This window comes from Micropterus salmoides, unplaced genomic scaffold, assembly GCF_014851395.1.
Source record: "Micropterus salmoides isolate LMB-PRFRI ecotype aquatic unplaced genomic scaffold, ASM1485139v1 Ms_hic_scaffold_14, whole genome shotgun sequence".
Classification (NCBI taxonomy): domain Eukaryota; kingdom Metazoa; phylum Chordata; class Actinopteri; order Centrarchiformes; family Centrarchidae; genus Micropterus; species Micropterus salmoides.
Window position 1 is genome coordinate 32,762,046 of NW_024040485.1, and position 18,336 is coordinate 32,780,381.

The window sequence follows — 18,336 nt, forward strand, 5'->3', positions numbered from 1 at the left end:
CACCCTCTCCGATTGTCTCAGAAGTATTTGTTCCATCTCTGTGCTGTCACCTCTGACTTTTGGTCAATTTTAATGTTTGGATATTAACGTGGAGTTTGTTGTGCTGCAGTCTGCAGGCCGAGGGAATCTGTTGTGTTTTTGTTGAGGGCTCTCTTGTTGTGTGGCTGCTGGTGGACGTGAGAAACTCATCTTTGGCTCTGCTTCTCTGTTAGTGGTTCAGTCCAGTAAGTCTCATCTTCTGCTTTCTCTGTTTGGACATGAAAGTGGTCAGTGAGTGACTTCATTGATGAGTGAACAGCTGTGAACAGTGATGGAAATATTCAATTTGACTTATCAAGCTCATGAAGTAGAAATAAATCTAGTGTAATACTGTTGTCAGGTAGAAAAGATGAACAAAGTAAATCAGTTGTAGTATTTTCTGCATGATACTGCAGAGTTGAGCCAGTTAGGTTTGTGCATTGAAGCTTCAGACTGTGTGACATACGGCTCTGGTGTTAACAAGATTATCTTTGGAAGCGGCACTAAACTCCAGGTTAATGACAGTAAGTTGAATCCTTTTTAGTTCTGTGGTTAATATCTGACTGTAGGAAACTTTAAGCAGTAAACAGATAAACCGGGTTTAAAGGTTCATTCAAAGTTAAAGAGCTCAGATTTAAAACAGACAACAAATCCAAACAAACTGCTGATCTGATGTTTATTCGACCTTAATGTCCACAGAACAGTCAGAGACAAGAGATTCTCTTTACAGTGTGCAGTTATAAAAGTCTTGCTGTAAAAACCAAGATAATAATCCTAAGAATAAAAACCTCAACTGAGAGAGGATTAATCCAAACGTTAAATCAGCATCTCTGTTAATTCAATATCAAAACTGCAGCTTAATGTTGTGACAAGACTGTGATCATTCATGCAAAAGTCACAAATATAAAAACATTGTTTTTCTAAATGGAGTTTGGTTCAGTTCCTCACTACTGAGTTTGTGTTGTGGGGCTTCATGTTGTGTGAATACTGGAGGTGCAAGTAAGATCATCTTTGGAAGTGGAACCAAATTAAACATTGAACCCAGTAAGTAGTGATTTAAATTCTAAATATTATATTTATGAACCGCATCTAAACAGTTTTTGTGTGCGACAGTGATGGAAATTACTCTTTTGACTACTTAGAATCATAAAATCAACACAAAGTCGAGAATAATTAAATAAAATAGTGTTGTCAGGTGAAAAATGTTGTTAAATAGTCTCAAAGTTTCAATGTAAAACGTATGTTTTCCTAAATGGAGTTTGGTTCAGCTTGTTACTCAGCTGAGTTTGTGTTATGATGCTTCATGTTGTGTGAATGCTGGAGTTGCAAATAAGATCATCTTTGGAAGTGGAACCAGACTAACCATTGAACCCAGTAAGTGCTGTTATAGATCATAAATATTAGTTATATGAGCGCTTTTAAACACAAACGTAACAATGATTTACTGTAACGTAAAGTAGTTATGTAGACTTGCTGATGGGTGAACAGATGCTGACAGTGAAATCAGCACAAAGTAGAAAATAATTCAATATTAAGGCGTTGCCAGGTGAAAAACCTGTATCTCCAAAATGTCAGGAAGTAAGAAAACAGTCTTTAGATAAAACCACAAATGAAGAATCATCCAGCTAAAACGGTTTAAAAAGGTTTGCACATAGTTTGTTGAAAGATTGTCTTGATTATAATAATCGAGTCATCAGTTTGTTCAGTATCTCTGTGCAGGAAATGTCACCATTTACGTTTTATTTATAATATTAATAATTATTTTAAGGAAATAGTGACGTTCAAACATAAAACGTATGTTTTCCTAAATAGAGTTTGGTTCAGTTTGTTACTCAGCTGAGTTTGTGTTATGGTGCTTCGTTGTGTGAATGCTGGAGGTGAAATAAGATCATCTTTGGAAGTGGAACCAGATTAAACATTGAAGCCAGTAAGTACTGATATAGATTATAAATATTATTTATGTAAGGCGCTTTTTAAACACAAACTTTACAGTGTTATACTGTAACATAACAAAAAAAAAAGATAAAACCTTGTAGTTATGTGGACGCTCTGAGAGTGATGGGAATAATTCATTTAACTCTGCAAAATCATAAAATCAGTGCAAAGTAGAAAATTATTTAATAAAATAGTGTTGTCAGGTGAAAAACTTCTCTCCAATACATCTCAGCAACTAAGAAAACATTCTTTCGATAAAACCACAAAAGAAGAATCATCCAGCTAAAACAGATTTAAAGTTGTTTTCATGAGCAGAAAAGACTTGTACAAGTCTCACATGTGAAAACAACGTTTTCCTAAATTAAGTTTTGTTCGGTTCATCACTCTGCTGAGTTTGTGTTATGGTGCTTCATGCTGTGTGACTAATACGAATCAAAATAAGCTCTTCTTTGGAAGTGGAACCAGATTAATCGTTGAAGCCAGTAAGTGATTATTTATTTGAAGCATCTTTAAAAACAAACTTTACAGTGTTTGACATGATTTTATACAAAACTGTAATAGTAGAGAAAAACTTGCAGTTATCTGGACTCATTGATTAGTGAAAAGCTGCTGACAGTGATGGAAATTCTTATTTTTAACTGTACAGAAGTCTCAAATGTAAAAACAATGTTTTTCTAAATGAAGTTTGGTTCAGTTCATCACTCTGCTGAGTTTGTGTTATGGTGCTCCATGTTGTGTGACTACTCGAGTCAAAATAAGCTCATCTTTGGAAGTGGAACCAGATTAATCGTTGAAGCCAGTAAGTGCTGATATTCATCAAAGTATTTATATACGACAAAATAATCACAAAGAAGAAAATTATTTAAAATGACGCGGTTGTTAGGTGTAAAACGTCTAATGTGAACTTTTCACAAACTAAGAAAACCTTTTGTTTAACTGGATGATGCTGCAGTTTTATTGTTATCCAAAGATTTAAAGAGATATTTTGAGACTAAAAGGTTGAAAGATTATCTTAATCTTAATAATTAAAATAATATTAAATGCATCAACTGAGAGAGTGTTAATTATAATGATCAACGTATTAATTCGGGCATCAACACTAAATATATAAAATTGTTTTCATGAGCAAAAAGAGTTGAAAGATTGTGTTGATCATAATAATCATCAGTGTATTAATCAACAGCATGAACACTATGTTACTTTCTACATTGTATTTAAATGTATTTGTAAAACTGGACAGAAGGCTCGCAGGTAAAATGTATGTTTTTCGAAATGGAGTTTGGTTCAGTTTGTTACTCAGCTGAGTTTGTGTTATGATGCTTCATGTTGTGTGAATACTGCCAATAAGATCATCTTTGGAAGTGGAACCAGATTAAACATTGAATCCAGTAAGTGCTGAAATAGATTATAAATATGACGCTTTTAATCACAAACTTTACATTGTCATAGTACAACGTTACATAAAAAGATAAAAACTTGTAGATTTGTTGACTGACTGAGTGAACAGCTGCTGACAGTGAAATATTAAATCCACTCTTCTAAAATCATAAAATCAGCACAAAGTAGAACATTTTTTATTATAATAGTGCTGTTGGGTGAAAAACTCATCCAAAATGTCGGAACTAAGAAAACCGTCTTTAGATAAAACCACAAATGAATAAAAATCCAGTTAAAACATAGATTTAAATAAGTTTGTATGAGCAGAGATTATAAACGCAGAAACTTTTAAGGATACTTTTATTTAAAGAGTTTAGTTCAGGTTGTTACTCAGCTGAGTTTGTGTTATGGTGCTTCATGTTGTGTGAATGTTGGAGGTGGAAATAAGATCATCTTTGGAAGTGGAACCAGATTAAACATTGAACCCAGTAAGTACTGAAATAGATTATAAATATAAGACGCTTTTAATCACAAACTTTACATTTCATAGTACAACATTACATAAAAAGATAAAAACTTGTAGATTTGTTGACTGACTGAGTGAACAGATGCTGACAGTGATGGAAATTATTAAATCGACTCTTCTAAAATCATAATCAGCACAAAGTAGAACATTTTTTATTATAATAGTGCTGTTGGGTGAAAAACTCATCCAAAATGTCGGAACTAAGAAAACCGTCTTTAGATAAAACCACAAATGAAGATTGTGGATTTTAGTAAGTTTGTATGAGCAGAGATTATAAATACAGTTTGTGAGTTTGTGTTATGGTGCTTCATGTTGTGTGAATGCTGGAGGTGGAACTAAAATCATCTTTGGAAGTGGAACCAGATTAAACATTGAACCCAGTAAGTTGTGATGCAGAACATAAATATAATTTATATGTACATCTTTCAAAAAATTTTTACAATATTTTACAGGGATACATAAAATTGCTAAAACTGACAAGTAAATATCAATTTACATTTAATTAAAAAAAACATATTATATCATACATTTATTATAATGAAAGAAGCAACTCATTGTTGTGTATGTAAAAATACAATAACAATAAAAATACAATAATGTAAAATTATGAAAATGTGAAAAATAAACTGCCCACGTTTTATTTAGTTTTTAGAAATTAGCTATTTTATAATCAAATCTGAATATTTAAGTATAAAATGATTGTTCCATTTTTTAAATGGAGTTTGGCTCAGCTGTCACTCTGCTGAGTTTGTGTTATTGTGCTTCATGTTGTGTGACTGATGGATATCAAAAGATTAGCTTTGGAAGTGGAACCAGATTAACCGTTGAAACCAGTAAGTATAAAAACGTAAAACATTAACTTTGTTAACATGAGGCATTTAAAAACAAACTTCTGTGTTTCTCTTGAATACATACAAAACCAGGGAAGTACAAGAAATGAGAGAAGAATACGTTACGTAAAATGATTCATTCAACTGTTTAGACTCAAAAAATTATCAATCCAAGTGGACTTTTGGGTAAAATCATAAGTCCAACAACATCCAGCCAAAACAAAAGTTTTCATGAGCGTCAATTGTTGAAAGATTGTCTCAATCTTAAGAATCAAGTCATCAGTGTATCGATCAATAGCATGAACAGTAAAACAGGTTTAGTATCTCTATTGTGCAGTAAATGTCACTATTTACTTTTATAATTTTTTATTAATTTTTAAAAACTGGACCGAAGTCTCACATAAAACGTATGTTTTCCTAAATGCAGTTTGGCTCGATTTGTTACTCAGCTGAGTTTGTGTTATGGTGCTTCGTGTTGTGTGACTGGTGGAGGTGCAACTAAGATGATCTTTGGAAGTGGCACCAAATTAAACATTGAATCCAGTAAGTAGTGATATATATTATGCATTTTATTTATATGAGCACTTTAAAACACAAACTTTACAGTGTTATAGTGTAACATAACAGGAAAAAGATAAAACCTTGTAGGTATGTAGACTGGCTGATAAGTGAACAGCTGCTGACAGCGATGGAAATTATTAATTCGACTCTTCAAAATCATAAAATCTGCACAAAGTAATATAATATAATAGTGTTGTCAGGTGAAAAAAACTTTAGATAAAACCACAAATGAAGAATCATCCAGCTAAAACATGGATTTAAAGACGTTTGAGCGTAAATTGTGATCAAAATAATCAAATCATCAATGTATTAATCAACAGCATGAACACAAACAGTTCAGTATCTCTATTGTGCAGGAAATGTCACCATTTACACTGTATTTATAATTAACGATCAATTATTTTTATTTCACTACTGACTTTTTAAAAACTGGACAGAAGTCTCAAACGTAAAATGTATGTTTTCTAAATGGAGTCTGGTTCAGTTTGTTACTCAGCTGAGTTTGTGTTATGGTGCTTCACATTGTGTGAATGATGGAGGAACTAAAATCATCTTTGGAAGTGGAACCAGATTAAACATTGAACCCAGTAAGTACTGATGTAGAACATAAATGTAATTTAAATTTAGCATCTTTAAAAATAAATTTTACAATGTTTTGCATGGATACATTATTTATAATATAAATTAATCCTCGATTGTTTTTAATGAAAATAGTGACTTTTTTAATTGGACTAAAGCCTCTGATGTAAAACTGATGCTTTTCTAAATGAAGTTTGGTTCATTTGGTCACTGCTGAGTTTGTGTTATGGTGCTTCATGTTGTGTGAATACTGGATATGAAAAGATCACCTTTGGAAGTGGAACCAGATTAACCATTGAACCCAGTAAGTAGTTTTATTAAACATAGACATTATTAATATAATAATAATAATAATAATAATAATCTTTATTTGTAGAGCACTTTTCAAAAACAAGTGCTTTAAAAAGTGTAAAGACAATAATACAAAACAATACAAGATAAAAGTATGAAAACATTGAAAAGACTAAAATACACGTTTAAGATAAATATAAAAATATGAGGCGTCTTTACAAACTAACTTTACCTGTGTTTCATAGAAATACATTCAAAACAAGGAAAGTACAACAAATGAGAGGAAGGTTACGTAAAATGATTCACTCGACTTTTCAGGCACATGTAATCATCACAAAGTAGAAAATAATCCAGTAAAACATTTCAGAATCTAAGAAATTTGGATAAAACCAAAAATATGCAAACATCCAGCCAAGACGAATATTTAAATAAGTTTTTATGAGCAGAATTTGTTTAAAGATTGTCTCAATCATAATAATTAATCAATGTATTAATCAACAGCATGAACAGTAAAACCGTTTGTTCAGTATCTAGAAATTAATCATCAATTATTCTTTAAGAAAATTGACTTTTTAAATTTTCTCTAATGTAAAACTAATGTTTGTTGTGGTTCAGTTTGTCACTGCTGAGTTTGTGTTATTGTGCTTCATGTTGTGTGAATGCTGGAACTCAAAAGATCACATTTGGAAGTGGAACCAGATTAACTGTTGAAGCCAGTAAGTAGAAATGTAGAACAAATATTATTAATATCAGGCATCTTTAAACACAAACTTTACCTCAACTTTTCATTTGACTTTTCAGACTTGTAAAATCAGACAGTAGAAAATCCTTTAGTATAACTCTGTGTTTAAATGTGAACTTTTCACAAACTAAGAAAAAAACACTGGTTAAACAGTGTGGTCAGTATCTCTACTGTAGAGTAAATATCACAGTTTAAAATGTATTAAATGTATATCTTAATGTACTATAAAGTTATAATTCAAGTAAAAGTCTCAAATGTTAAAGCAATGATTATATAAGAAAAACAAATAATTAAATCATAAAATTTAGTTGTGTGACAGAGTCTGGTTCAGTTCATCACTGTGCTGAGTTTGTGTTATGGGCTTCATGCTGTGTGAAGACTGGATATAAGATCTTCTTTGGAAGTGGAACCAGATTAACTATTGAATCCAGTAAGTGCTGATATCATAATAAACAGAAAATATAGAGAATCTATACAATTATTTTAGTGGGATACATAAAATTACTAAAGCTGTTTATTTAGTGTCTCTACTGTACAGTTTATAATACAAATTATATTGTACATTTATTTGAAAAAGCATCTTATTGTGTGATCACAACATAATCGTTTAGGCAAAAGTCTCAAATATAAAAACAGACGATTATATGAGAGAAACTGCCCACATTTTATTTAATTTTTAGAAAGTAGCTATTTTACAATCAAATCTAAATATTTAATATTAATTGTCCATTTTATAAATGGAGTTTTGTTCAGTTCATCACTTTGCTGAGTTTGTGTTATGGTGCTTCATGCTGTGTGACTGGTTCAAATCAAAATAAGCTCATCTTTGGAAGTGGAACCAGATTAATCGTTGAAGCCAGTAAGTAGTAATACATCTCTTAATATTATTCGAAGCATCTTTAAAAACAAACTTACAGTGTTTGACATGATTTTATACAAAACTGTAATAGTAAATAAAAACTTGCAGTTATCTGGACTCATTGATTAGTGAAAAGCTGCTGACAGTGATGGAAATTCTTATTTTTAACTGTACAGAAGTCTCAAATGTAAAAACAATGTTTTTCTAAATGAAGTTTGGTTCAGTTCATCACTGCTGAGTTTGTGTTATGGTGCTCATGTTGTGTGACTACTACGAGTCAAAATAAGCTCATCTTTGGAAGTGGAACCAGATTAACGTTGAATCCAGTAAGTGCTGATATTCATCAAAGTATTTATATACGACAAAATAACACAAAGAAGAAAAGTATTTAAAATGACGCGGTTGTTAGGTGTAAAACGTCTAATGTGAACTTTTCACAAACTAAGAAAACCTTTTGTTTAACTGGATGATGCTGCAGTTTTATTGTTATCCAAAGATTTAAAGAGATTTTGAGATTGAGGTTGAAAGATTTTCTTAATCTTAATAATTAAAATAATCATAATGATCAACGTATTAATTCAGGGCATCAACACTAAATATATCGACTGTACAGCTAATATTGAAATTTTAATTTTATTTATAATTTTGCCTAAATAAAATAAAAAGTATGTTTTCTTGAATTAATTTAGGTTCAGTTTATCACTGCTGAGTTTGCGTTATGGGGGTTCATGTTGTGTGACTGGTGGAAATAAGATCATCTTTGGAAGTGGAACCAGATTAACCATTGAACCCAGTAAGTTTTGCCATAGATCACATGAAAGTATAAAAATAACTATCAACTGAGAAAGTATTAATCTGAATAATCAATGCATTAATTCAGAGCATCAACAGTAAATCAATTTGTTCAGTATCTGCACTGTACAGTAAACATCAATTTACATTTTATTTATAACACATTATAATGTTTTTAATGAAAACAGCAGCTTATTAGACAGAAGTCTCAAATATAAAAGTTTAGTTTTAATGAGGTTCGGTTCATCTCACTGCTGAGTTTGTGTAATGGTGCTTCATGTTGTGTGAATACTGGAAATAAGCTCATCTTTGGAAGTGGAACCAGATTAACTGTTGAACCCAGTAAGTGCTAATATTGATCATTTTCAAGTAGACATGTTAAAAACAAACATCAATGTATAAATCAAAAGCATCATTACTAAAAGAGTTTGTTTAGTATCTCTACTGCACAGAAAAAATTTAAAGCTGAGTAATAATATAAAATTTACAACTGTAAAAACAATGATTCTATGAGAGGAGCTGATCTTTTAAAATGAACATTTCTGCATTTTTAGTTTTCCTAAATGAAAGAGTAGCTATGTGTTAAAATCAAATCTGAATATTTAAATGTAAAATATTCCTTTTCCCTGAACAGAGTTTGGTTCAGGTTCACCACTCTGAGTTTGTGTTATGGTGCTTTATGTTGTGTGAATACTGGTTCTGGAACTAAGATGATCTTTGGAAGTGGAACCAGATTAAACATTGAACCTAGTAAGTACTGATATAGATCATTAATGTTATTCATACGAGGTATCTTCAGAAGATTGTGATGAAATGATTAATTCACCTCTTCTGGCTCATAATTCAGTACTTGCCTTTTTATCATGATAAATATATAATAAACAGTACAGTATAGACTAGCTCTTTATCAAAGGTCCCTGAGATAACTTCTATTATGATTTGGTGCTATTGTAACACAAGTTTTAATCAGAATCATCAATATCCATAAACAAAACATAACTGTAGAGTAAATTTGCATATTATTTTTGATATATATCTCTAGTGCTAATATGTATATTTAATTTTAATCATAATGTAAATTACTGGAATTATATAATTTTGGCTCTCAAATATAAAAGCAATGCTTTTTTAAATGAAGTTTGATTCAGTTTGTCATTCCAGTTTAAGAATATTCTCGATCATAAAATTCATGAACATGTAAACTGAGAAATTGTTCAAATTAATTAAAATCAATGTATTACTGTCGCTAAAACTGGTTATTCAGTATCTCAACTGTACAGTAATCTACATGTTATTTGTAACATCCATTTTAAAATATGGTAATTTTCTTAAGTAAAAATAACTTTTACTTGCAACTGAACAAGAAGAACCAAAAGTTTGGTTCAGTTCATCACTCTGCTGAGTTTGTGTTATGGTGTTTTATGTTGTGTGACATCTACGAATCAATATAAGCTCATCTTTGGAAGTGGAACCAGATTAACCATTGAAACCAGTAAGTGCTGATATTATCATTATCAGTGTTAATATGGGACTAAATCAGCACAAACACGAAAATAATTCTGTTAGGTGTTAAACTTGTATCTCTAAATGTAAACTTTTCACAAACTAACAGTTTTGTTTGGATGATTCTGCAGTTTTGATGCTATCCAAAGATATAAATATATTTTTATGAGACTAAATAGTTAATCATAATAAAAAATCACAATAAATCAACTAAAAGAGTCTTAATTAAAATGATCATCTCTTATTTAGAATGCTTATTTATAATGTAGCACAAATGTAAAAAGAAAAAGTTTTCTGTAATGAAGTTGGGTTCAGTTTTTTACTCAGCTGAGTTTGTGTGATGATGCTTCACATTGTGTGACTACTGGAAGTGTAAATAAGATCATCTTTGGACGTGGAACCAGATTAAATATTGAAACCAGTAAGTAGTGATGCACATCATAAATATTTATTATATGGAGTGTCTTAAAAAGCAAACGTTACTTGTTTTACATAAAAAATTTTTTAAAAAAACTATATAAAACGTAGCTGATAGTGATAGAAATTATTCAGGCACTTCCTCTTATAAAATCAGCACAAAGTAGAAAACAATTCAACACTTTTGTAATAATACTGAAATATGTAAACTGAGACAGAATGAATCACAGTCATCTAGACTACAACTTTTGTTTTTATTAACCGGAATTGAATAATTCTGGCATTAGTCTCAAATGTAAAAACAGTTATTTTCTAAATTTAGTTTGGTTCTATAGTACAATAGTAAATCTGTTATACAGTAAATATCTATAAAGTAGTTAGTTTTGATGAAAATGAGGGCCTGTTTTTGTGACTGAACTGTAATGATTGAGACAGAAGAGGAACAAGCTGTTAAATCAAATATCCATATTTAAGTTGAACCAAATATTTTAAGTAGTCATTTTTCTAAATGAGTTTTGGTTCAGTTTGTAACTGCTGAGTTTGTGTTATGGTGCTTCATGTTGTGTGAATACTGGAAGTGGATATAAGATCATCTTTGGAAGTGGAACCAGATTAACGATTGAAGCCAGTGAGTACTAACAGATTAAAAATAGTACATAAAATGATGAATAGGTTATCTGGACTGATTGATGCTTGACCAGCTGACAGTGATGGAAATTATTAATTCAAATCTTCAGAATCATAAAATCAGCACAAAGTAGAAAATAATTCAGTATAACACTGTCATCATGTGAAAAACATGCACCTCCACAATGTCTTTAGATAAAACCAACAATGAAAATCATTCAGCTTATAGTCATCAATCATCCTCATCAGTTATTTTAATGACATAGTGACTTTTGTTAACTGGACAGAAGTCTTCAATGTGAAAAGTATGTTTTTCGAAATGGAGTTTGGTTCAGTTTGTTACTCAGCTGAGTTCATGTTATGGTGCTTCATGTTGTGTGAATGCTGGATATAAAATGATCTTTGGAAGTGGAACCAGATTAAACATTGAACCCAGTAAGTACTGATGTAGATTATAAATATAATCTATATGGAGCCTCTTTTAAAGGAAATTTGACAATGTTTTACAGGATACATAAAATGACTAAAACAGTTTTTATTTGTAACATACATTGTATTTTAATGAGAGAAGCAGCTTATTGTTGTGATCAGAACATTATCAAAAGTCTCATGATGATTACATGGGAGAAACAAACGAGCCACATTCTATTACTTTTTTTTAAAATGACCTATTTATGATCAAAGATTATTTAAGTGTTAAATTAATTTTGCAGTTTTATAAATTGAATTTGGTTTAGTTCATCACTGCTAAGTTTGTGTTATGGTGCTTTATGTTGTGTGACTAGTGGAAGTCAAATTAAGATCATCTTTGGAAGTGGAACCAGATTAAACATTGAAGCCAGTAAGTAGTAATACACGCCATAATATTTATGTACTCGAGGCATCTTTAACAACAAACTTTACAGTGTTTGACATGAATATTTAAAAATCCAGAGTAGCAAATTAAATAAACGTATAGTTATCGGGACTGATTGATGAGTGAACAGCTGCTGACAGTAATGAAATGTATTCATTCAACTCTTCAGAATCATAGAATCGGCACAAAATAAACGTTTTACTGGGATACATAAAACAATTCATTCAGTACCTCTGCTGTAGAATCCATATCAAAATTAAAATTATTAATATTTAAATTATAAATGTAATGTAAAATCAGTAGCTTATTGTTGCCACTGGACTGGAGTTATTCAGACAAAAATCTGAAATGTAAATATGATTTTCTAAATGAAGGATGCTTTGGTTCATCACTCTACGTTTGCGTTATGGTGCTTCATGTTGTGTGTATACTGGAAGTCAAAAGACCACCTTTGGCCGTGGAACCAGATTAACCATTGAAAGCAGTAAGTATTGATATAAATCATAGTATTTATTTACTTTACAATAAATGTGTAATCACAACGTAATATTTTAGGCAAAAGTCTCAAATGCAAAAAATTATGATCATATGTGATAAGCAAACCTGCCAAATTTTATTTAATTCGAGAAAGTAGCTATTTTATAATCAAATGTCAGTATTAAAGTATAAAATAAATCATCCAATTTTGTAAATGGAGTTTGGTTCAGTTAATCACTCTGCTGAGTTTATGTTACGGAGCTTCCTATTGTGTGAATACTGGAAATCAAAAGATCACCTTTGGCAGTGGAACCAGATTAACTGTTGAAGCCAGTAAGTAGTAATACACAACATAATAATTATTCATTCAGGGCATCTTTTAAAACAGTTTACAGTGTTGGACGTGTATATTTACAAACCAGACCAGCAGGTAAAATAAAGAAACTTATACTATCTGACTTAGTCAACAACTGCTCACAAAGATGAAAAGTATTCATTTAACTTATCAGAATCATAAAATCAGCACAAATGTATCCTTTATTTAGTATTTTATATGTTCAAAGTGTCCAAATTTCAGTAAAAAAAATCTGTTTTAACTGACTAACGTTACATCTTAGGTGTTATTAAAAGATTTAAAGAGGGTTTTATAAACATAAATCTTTTAAAGATTGTCTCAATCATCAATACATCAACTGAGCAACTCATTTTCTAAATGAAGTTTGAATCAATTCGTCACTCTGAGTTTATGTTATGGCGCTTCATGATGTGTGTATACAAATCAAAAGATCACATTTGGCAGTGGAACCAGATTAACCATTGAACCCAGTAAGTACTGATATAAATCATAGTATTTATCTTTTAGAGGATCTTTCAAAGGAAATTTTGCAATGATTTACTTGGATTCTTAAAACTGCTGAAATAGTTCATTCGTCTCTACTGTACAATAAATGTGTGGCAAAAGTCTCAAATGTTAAAATTATATCATTGACAGAAACAAACTGGCCACACTATGCTATAACTGAATCTGAATAATTAAGCATAAAGTGAATTTGGTTCAGTTTCTCTCTCTACTTCGTTTGTGTTATGGTGCTTCATGTTGTGTGAATACTGGAAATCGAAAGCTCACCTTTGGAAGTGGAACCAGATTAACCGTTGAAGCCAGTGAGTAGCAATATAGAGCTGAATTATTATTTATTTAGTCTTTTAAAACAAACTTTACAGTGTTTGACGTGAATATTGACAAAACCAGAATATTAGATAAAATAAGAAAACTTGTCGTTATCTGGACTGATGAGTTAACAGCTGCTGACATTGATGGAAATTGTTAATTTGGCTCTTCGGAATCATTAAATCAGCACAAAGAACAACACTTTCATCAGGTGAATATCTTTAAAATGTTCAAATGTCAGGAAAAGAAATTGTTTTAACTCAATTAAGTTGCAGTTAAGGTGCTTTTAAAATATTTAAAGAGCCTCGCAAATGTTTTAAAGATTGTCTCAGTCATATTAATCACAATCAAAACATCAACTGAACATCTATTAATCAAATCATCAACATATTAAGAGCAACATTTTTGAAACAGTATCGTAAATTTTTATTTAATTTAAAATATAAATATAATGTGCAATTGTTAGCTTGTTATTGTGACTGTGCAATGCAGTTATTCAGAAAAAATCTTAAATGACAAAAAAAAGTTTGCAAATGAAGTTCAGTTCGTCGTGGAGTTTGTGCTATGGTGCTTCATGATGTGTGTATAGTGGAAATCAAAAGATCATCTTTGGCAGTGGAACCAGATTAAACATTGAACCCAGTAAGTACTGATGTAGATCATAAATATTATTTACATGCGGCGTCTTTTAAAAGCTGTGTTGTCCAGGGATACAAACATAAACAAACAAAACCACAATATTAGATAAAAAGATCAAAGGTTATGTGGACTGAGTCTAGCTGCTGACAGTCATTGAAATAATTCATTACTTAACTCTTCAGGCTCATGAAATTATTAAAAAGTAAAAAAGAATTAAATATAAGACTGTTATAAGGTGGAAAATGTGTAGGTTCAATATTTCAAGACGAAAACACCTAAATTAAAAAATTATCCAGCTAAAACAAAGATTTCAAGAAGATTTGAGCATAAATTATTGAAAGATTGTCTTGATAATAATAAAGTCATCAATGTATTAATCAACAGCATGAACACCATATCAGTTTGTTCAGGATCTCTATTGTGCAGTTAACATAATTTATATGTTATTTAGAACCTATATTAATAACCTATTCCGAACCTAGTCACTTTTTTAACTGCGCAAAAGTCTCTAATGTAAAAATCCTATTTTTTTAAAATAAGTTTGGTTCAGTTCGGCACTTTGAGTTTGTGTTATGATGCTTCACGTTGTGTGAATACTGGAGGTTTATATAAGATCATCTTTGGAAGTGGAACAAGATTAACCGTTGAAACCAGTAAGTAGTAACATCATAATAATTATTTATACGAGGCATCTTTAACAGCAAACTTTACAGTGTTTGACATGAATATTTTCAAATCTGAAGTAGCAGATAAAAACGTATAATGACTCGTAGTTATCTGGACTGACTGAGTAAACAGCTGCTGTCCGTGATGGAAATTATTCATGCAACTCTTCAAAATCATAAAATCATCAAGTATAAACTTATTCAACAAAATGGTGTTGATGAAAACTTTGTATCTATAAAATATCTCCTTTCACAATCCAAGAAAACTGTTTTGGGTATAAAACCAAAAATGCAGTCTCATCCAATTAAAACTCTAAGATATAGAGAAGTTTAAACATAAGAAAAAAGGCTATAAATTATTGAAAGAGAGTCTTCAATGTAAAAGATTATATCTAAAACAGTTGGACCAGTATCTCTGCTGTACAGTATCTAGCGAGATTTACATAAATTTTTTAATTTATCATGCATTTGTTTTTAATAAAAATAAGATCTTGTGATTAAATTATTTAAAGATTGTCACATTAATATTTATCACAATCAATACATGCATTAATCAATGAAAAATCAATGTACTTTTTATTAGAGCATCATCGCTAAAACAGTCCCTTCGCTATCTCTACTGTACATATCATGTTCTATTTATATAATATATATATAAATAATATTATAATGTATATTATAAATAAAGGTACAAATAGCAGCATATTATTGTGACTGGAATGTAATCATTCAGACAACAAAATGTAAAATCAATGTTTTTCTTAATGGAGTTTGGTTCAGTTCATCAGTCTGCTCAGTTTGTGTTATGGTGCTTCATGTTGTGTGAATGCTGGAGGTGTAGCGAAGATGACCTTTGGAAGTGGAACCAGATTAACCATTGAAGCCAGTGAGTACTAATATAAATCATACATTTAATTTATATGGAGAATCTTTAAAAGCAAACTTTACTTGTTTCACACACAAAACTAGAATAGAAAATAAAAAAGATAAAAAGCTGTATTTAGTGTGAGTCACTGATGAAGTCAAACAGAATCTTCAATGTATTAATTAATCAATTAATCAAAAGTATCAACAGTAAACCACTTCGAACAGTATCTCTACTGTACGGTAAAATTTACATTTAATTCAGACAGAAATCTTAAATATAAAAACTATATTTTTCTAAATGACGTTGGTCCACTTTGCTGAGTTTCTGTTATGGGGCTTCTTGTTGTGTGACTGGAGGTGCAAATCAATATAAGATCATCTTTGGAAGAGGAACTAGATTAACCATTGAAACCAGTAAGTACTAATAGAGATTATAACCCAGAATTTGTAGTTTGGGTGTTATTTAAAGGTTTAAAGAGAGTTTTACAAACCTTAATGGTTGAAAGATTGTCTCAATCATATAAATCACAATACATTAACTGAGCATGAATTGAATAAAACCTCAATCTATTAACCAAGCACATAGTCACAAAATCAGTTTAGTCAGTATGTCAATTTACATTTAATTTAATATTTTATGTTATATGTATAGCTACATTATTGTAATATTATAATATATTGAACGTACAAAGAGCAGCTTATTGTTATGACTTGACTGTAATCATTCAGACAAAAGTCTTGAATGTAAAAACAATGATTTTCTAAATGAAGTTTGGTTCAGTTCATCATTTTGAGTTTGCGTTATGGTCCTTAATGTTGTGTGAATACTGGAAGTACAAATAAGATCATCTTTGGAAGTGGAACAAGATTAAACATTGAATCCAGTAAGTACTGTTAGAGATCATATTGTTTAGAACAAACGTCTTCAAAAGCAAACTTTACAGTTTTACACTGAAACATGCACGTCTGTCAATATTTCAGAAACCAAGAAAACTTTTTATGAAACTTAAAATAACAAAATTATTAAAGAAAACATCGCTAGTCAGTATCTCGACTGGACAGTAAATATCAGAATCTACATAATATTTATGATATATATTTATAATATGCAAGTGTTTTTAATGAAAGTTTTTAAAAAGCAACCAATTTTTATGATTGGACAGAAGTCATAAAAGTCTCAAATGTAAAAATTATATTTTTTCTAAATGGAGTTTGGTTCACTTCAACACTGCTGAGTTTGTGTTATGGGGCTTCATGTTGTGTGAATACTGGAGCTGCAAGTAAGATCATCTTTGGAAGTGGAACCAGATTAAACATTGAAGCCAGTAAGTAGGAATACACACCATAATAATTATTTCCACAAGGCGTCTTTAAAACAAACTTCACAGTGTTTGACATGAATATTAACAAAACCAGAGTAGCTGAGTAAAAAAAGTAAAAAAAAAACAATAACTTGTAGTTAACTGGACTGATTGATGAGTGAACAGCTCCTGACAGTGATGGAAATTATTAATTCAACTTTTCAGAATCATAAAATCATCACAAAGTATAAAATATTTCAAAATAATGAGATGAAAACCTTGCATCTATAAAAATGTCATCCTTTCAGAATCTAGGAATACAATTTTGGGGATAAAGCCAAAAATACAGATTTGTTTAACTAAAAAAAGATTTTTAGTATAAATTATTGAAAGAGAGTCTTCAATGTAAAAGATTGTCCCTAAAACAGTTGGTCAGTATCTCTGCTGTACAGTGACAAGTGAGATTGATTTACATTTCATTTGTAATTTATCATGTGCAATTGTTTTCTAATTAAAGCAGTGTTGAGTGTATGAGACTGGAATGTAATCATTCCAGCAAAAGTCTCAAATATAAAAACAATATTTTTTTCTAAATTAAGTTTGGTTCAGTTCATCACTCTGTTGAGTTTGCGTTAAGGTGTCTAACGTTGTGTGAATACTGGAGGTATAAATAAGATCATCTTTGGAAGTGGAACCAGATTACACATTGAAACCAGTAAGTGATGATATAGATCCTAATCAATATTTATACCAGTTGTCTTTAAAAGGAAACTTTAACATGTTTTGTTAAACTGAAAAACGTTTGATGTCATCCAAAGATTTCACCTTAATCATAATAAATACATCAGCATTCAAGTATCACAAAAAAAGTCTCTAAAACTATAATCTATGTAATATTTATAATTACATTTATAATGTGCTAGTATTTTTAATGAAATTAAATTTTAAAAAAGCAACTTATTTTTTATGACTGGACAGAAGTCAGAAGTGTCGAATGTAAAAATTATGTTGTTTTAGTGAAGTTTGGTTCAGTTTGATTATAGTGCGTGCCACATATTGTGTGAACGCAGCATATAAACTCATTTTTGGAAGTGGAATCAGATTAAACATTGAACCCAGCAAGTGCTGATATAGAACTTAAACACTATTTAAATGTAACGTCTTTGACTCAGTGGTGAGTCCAGCAGTGAGTAGTAATTTGGAAAAATCAAGTCACGAAGAGAACTGACCGTAAAACAGTTTGTTCTGTATATATGTTGTACAGTGAATACCACAATTTACATTTTTATTTATAATATACTATATA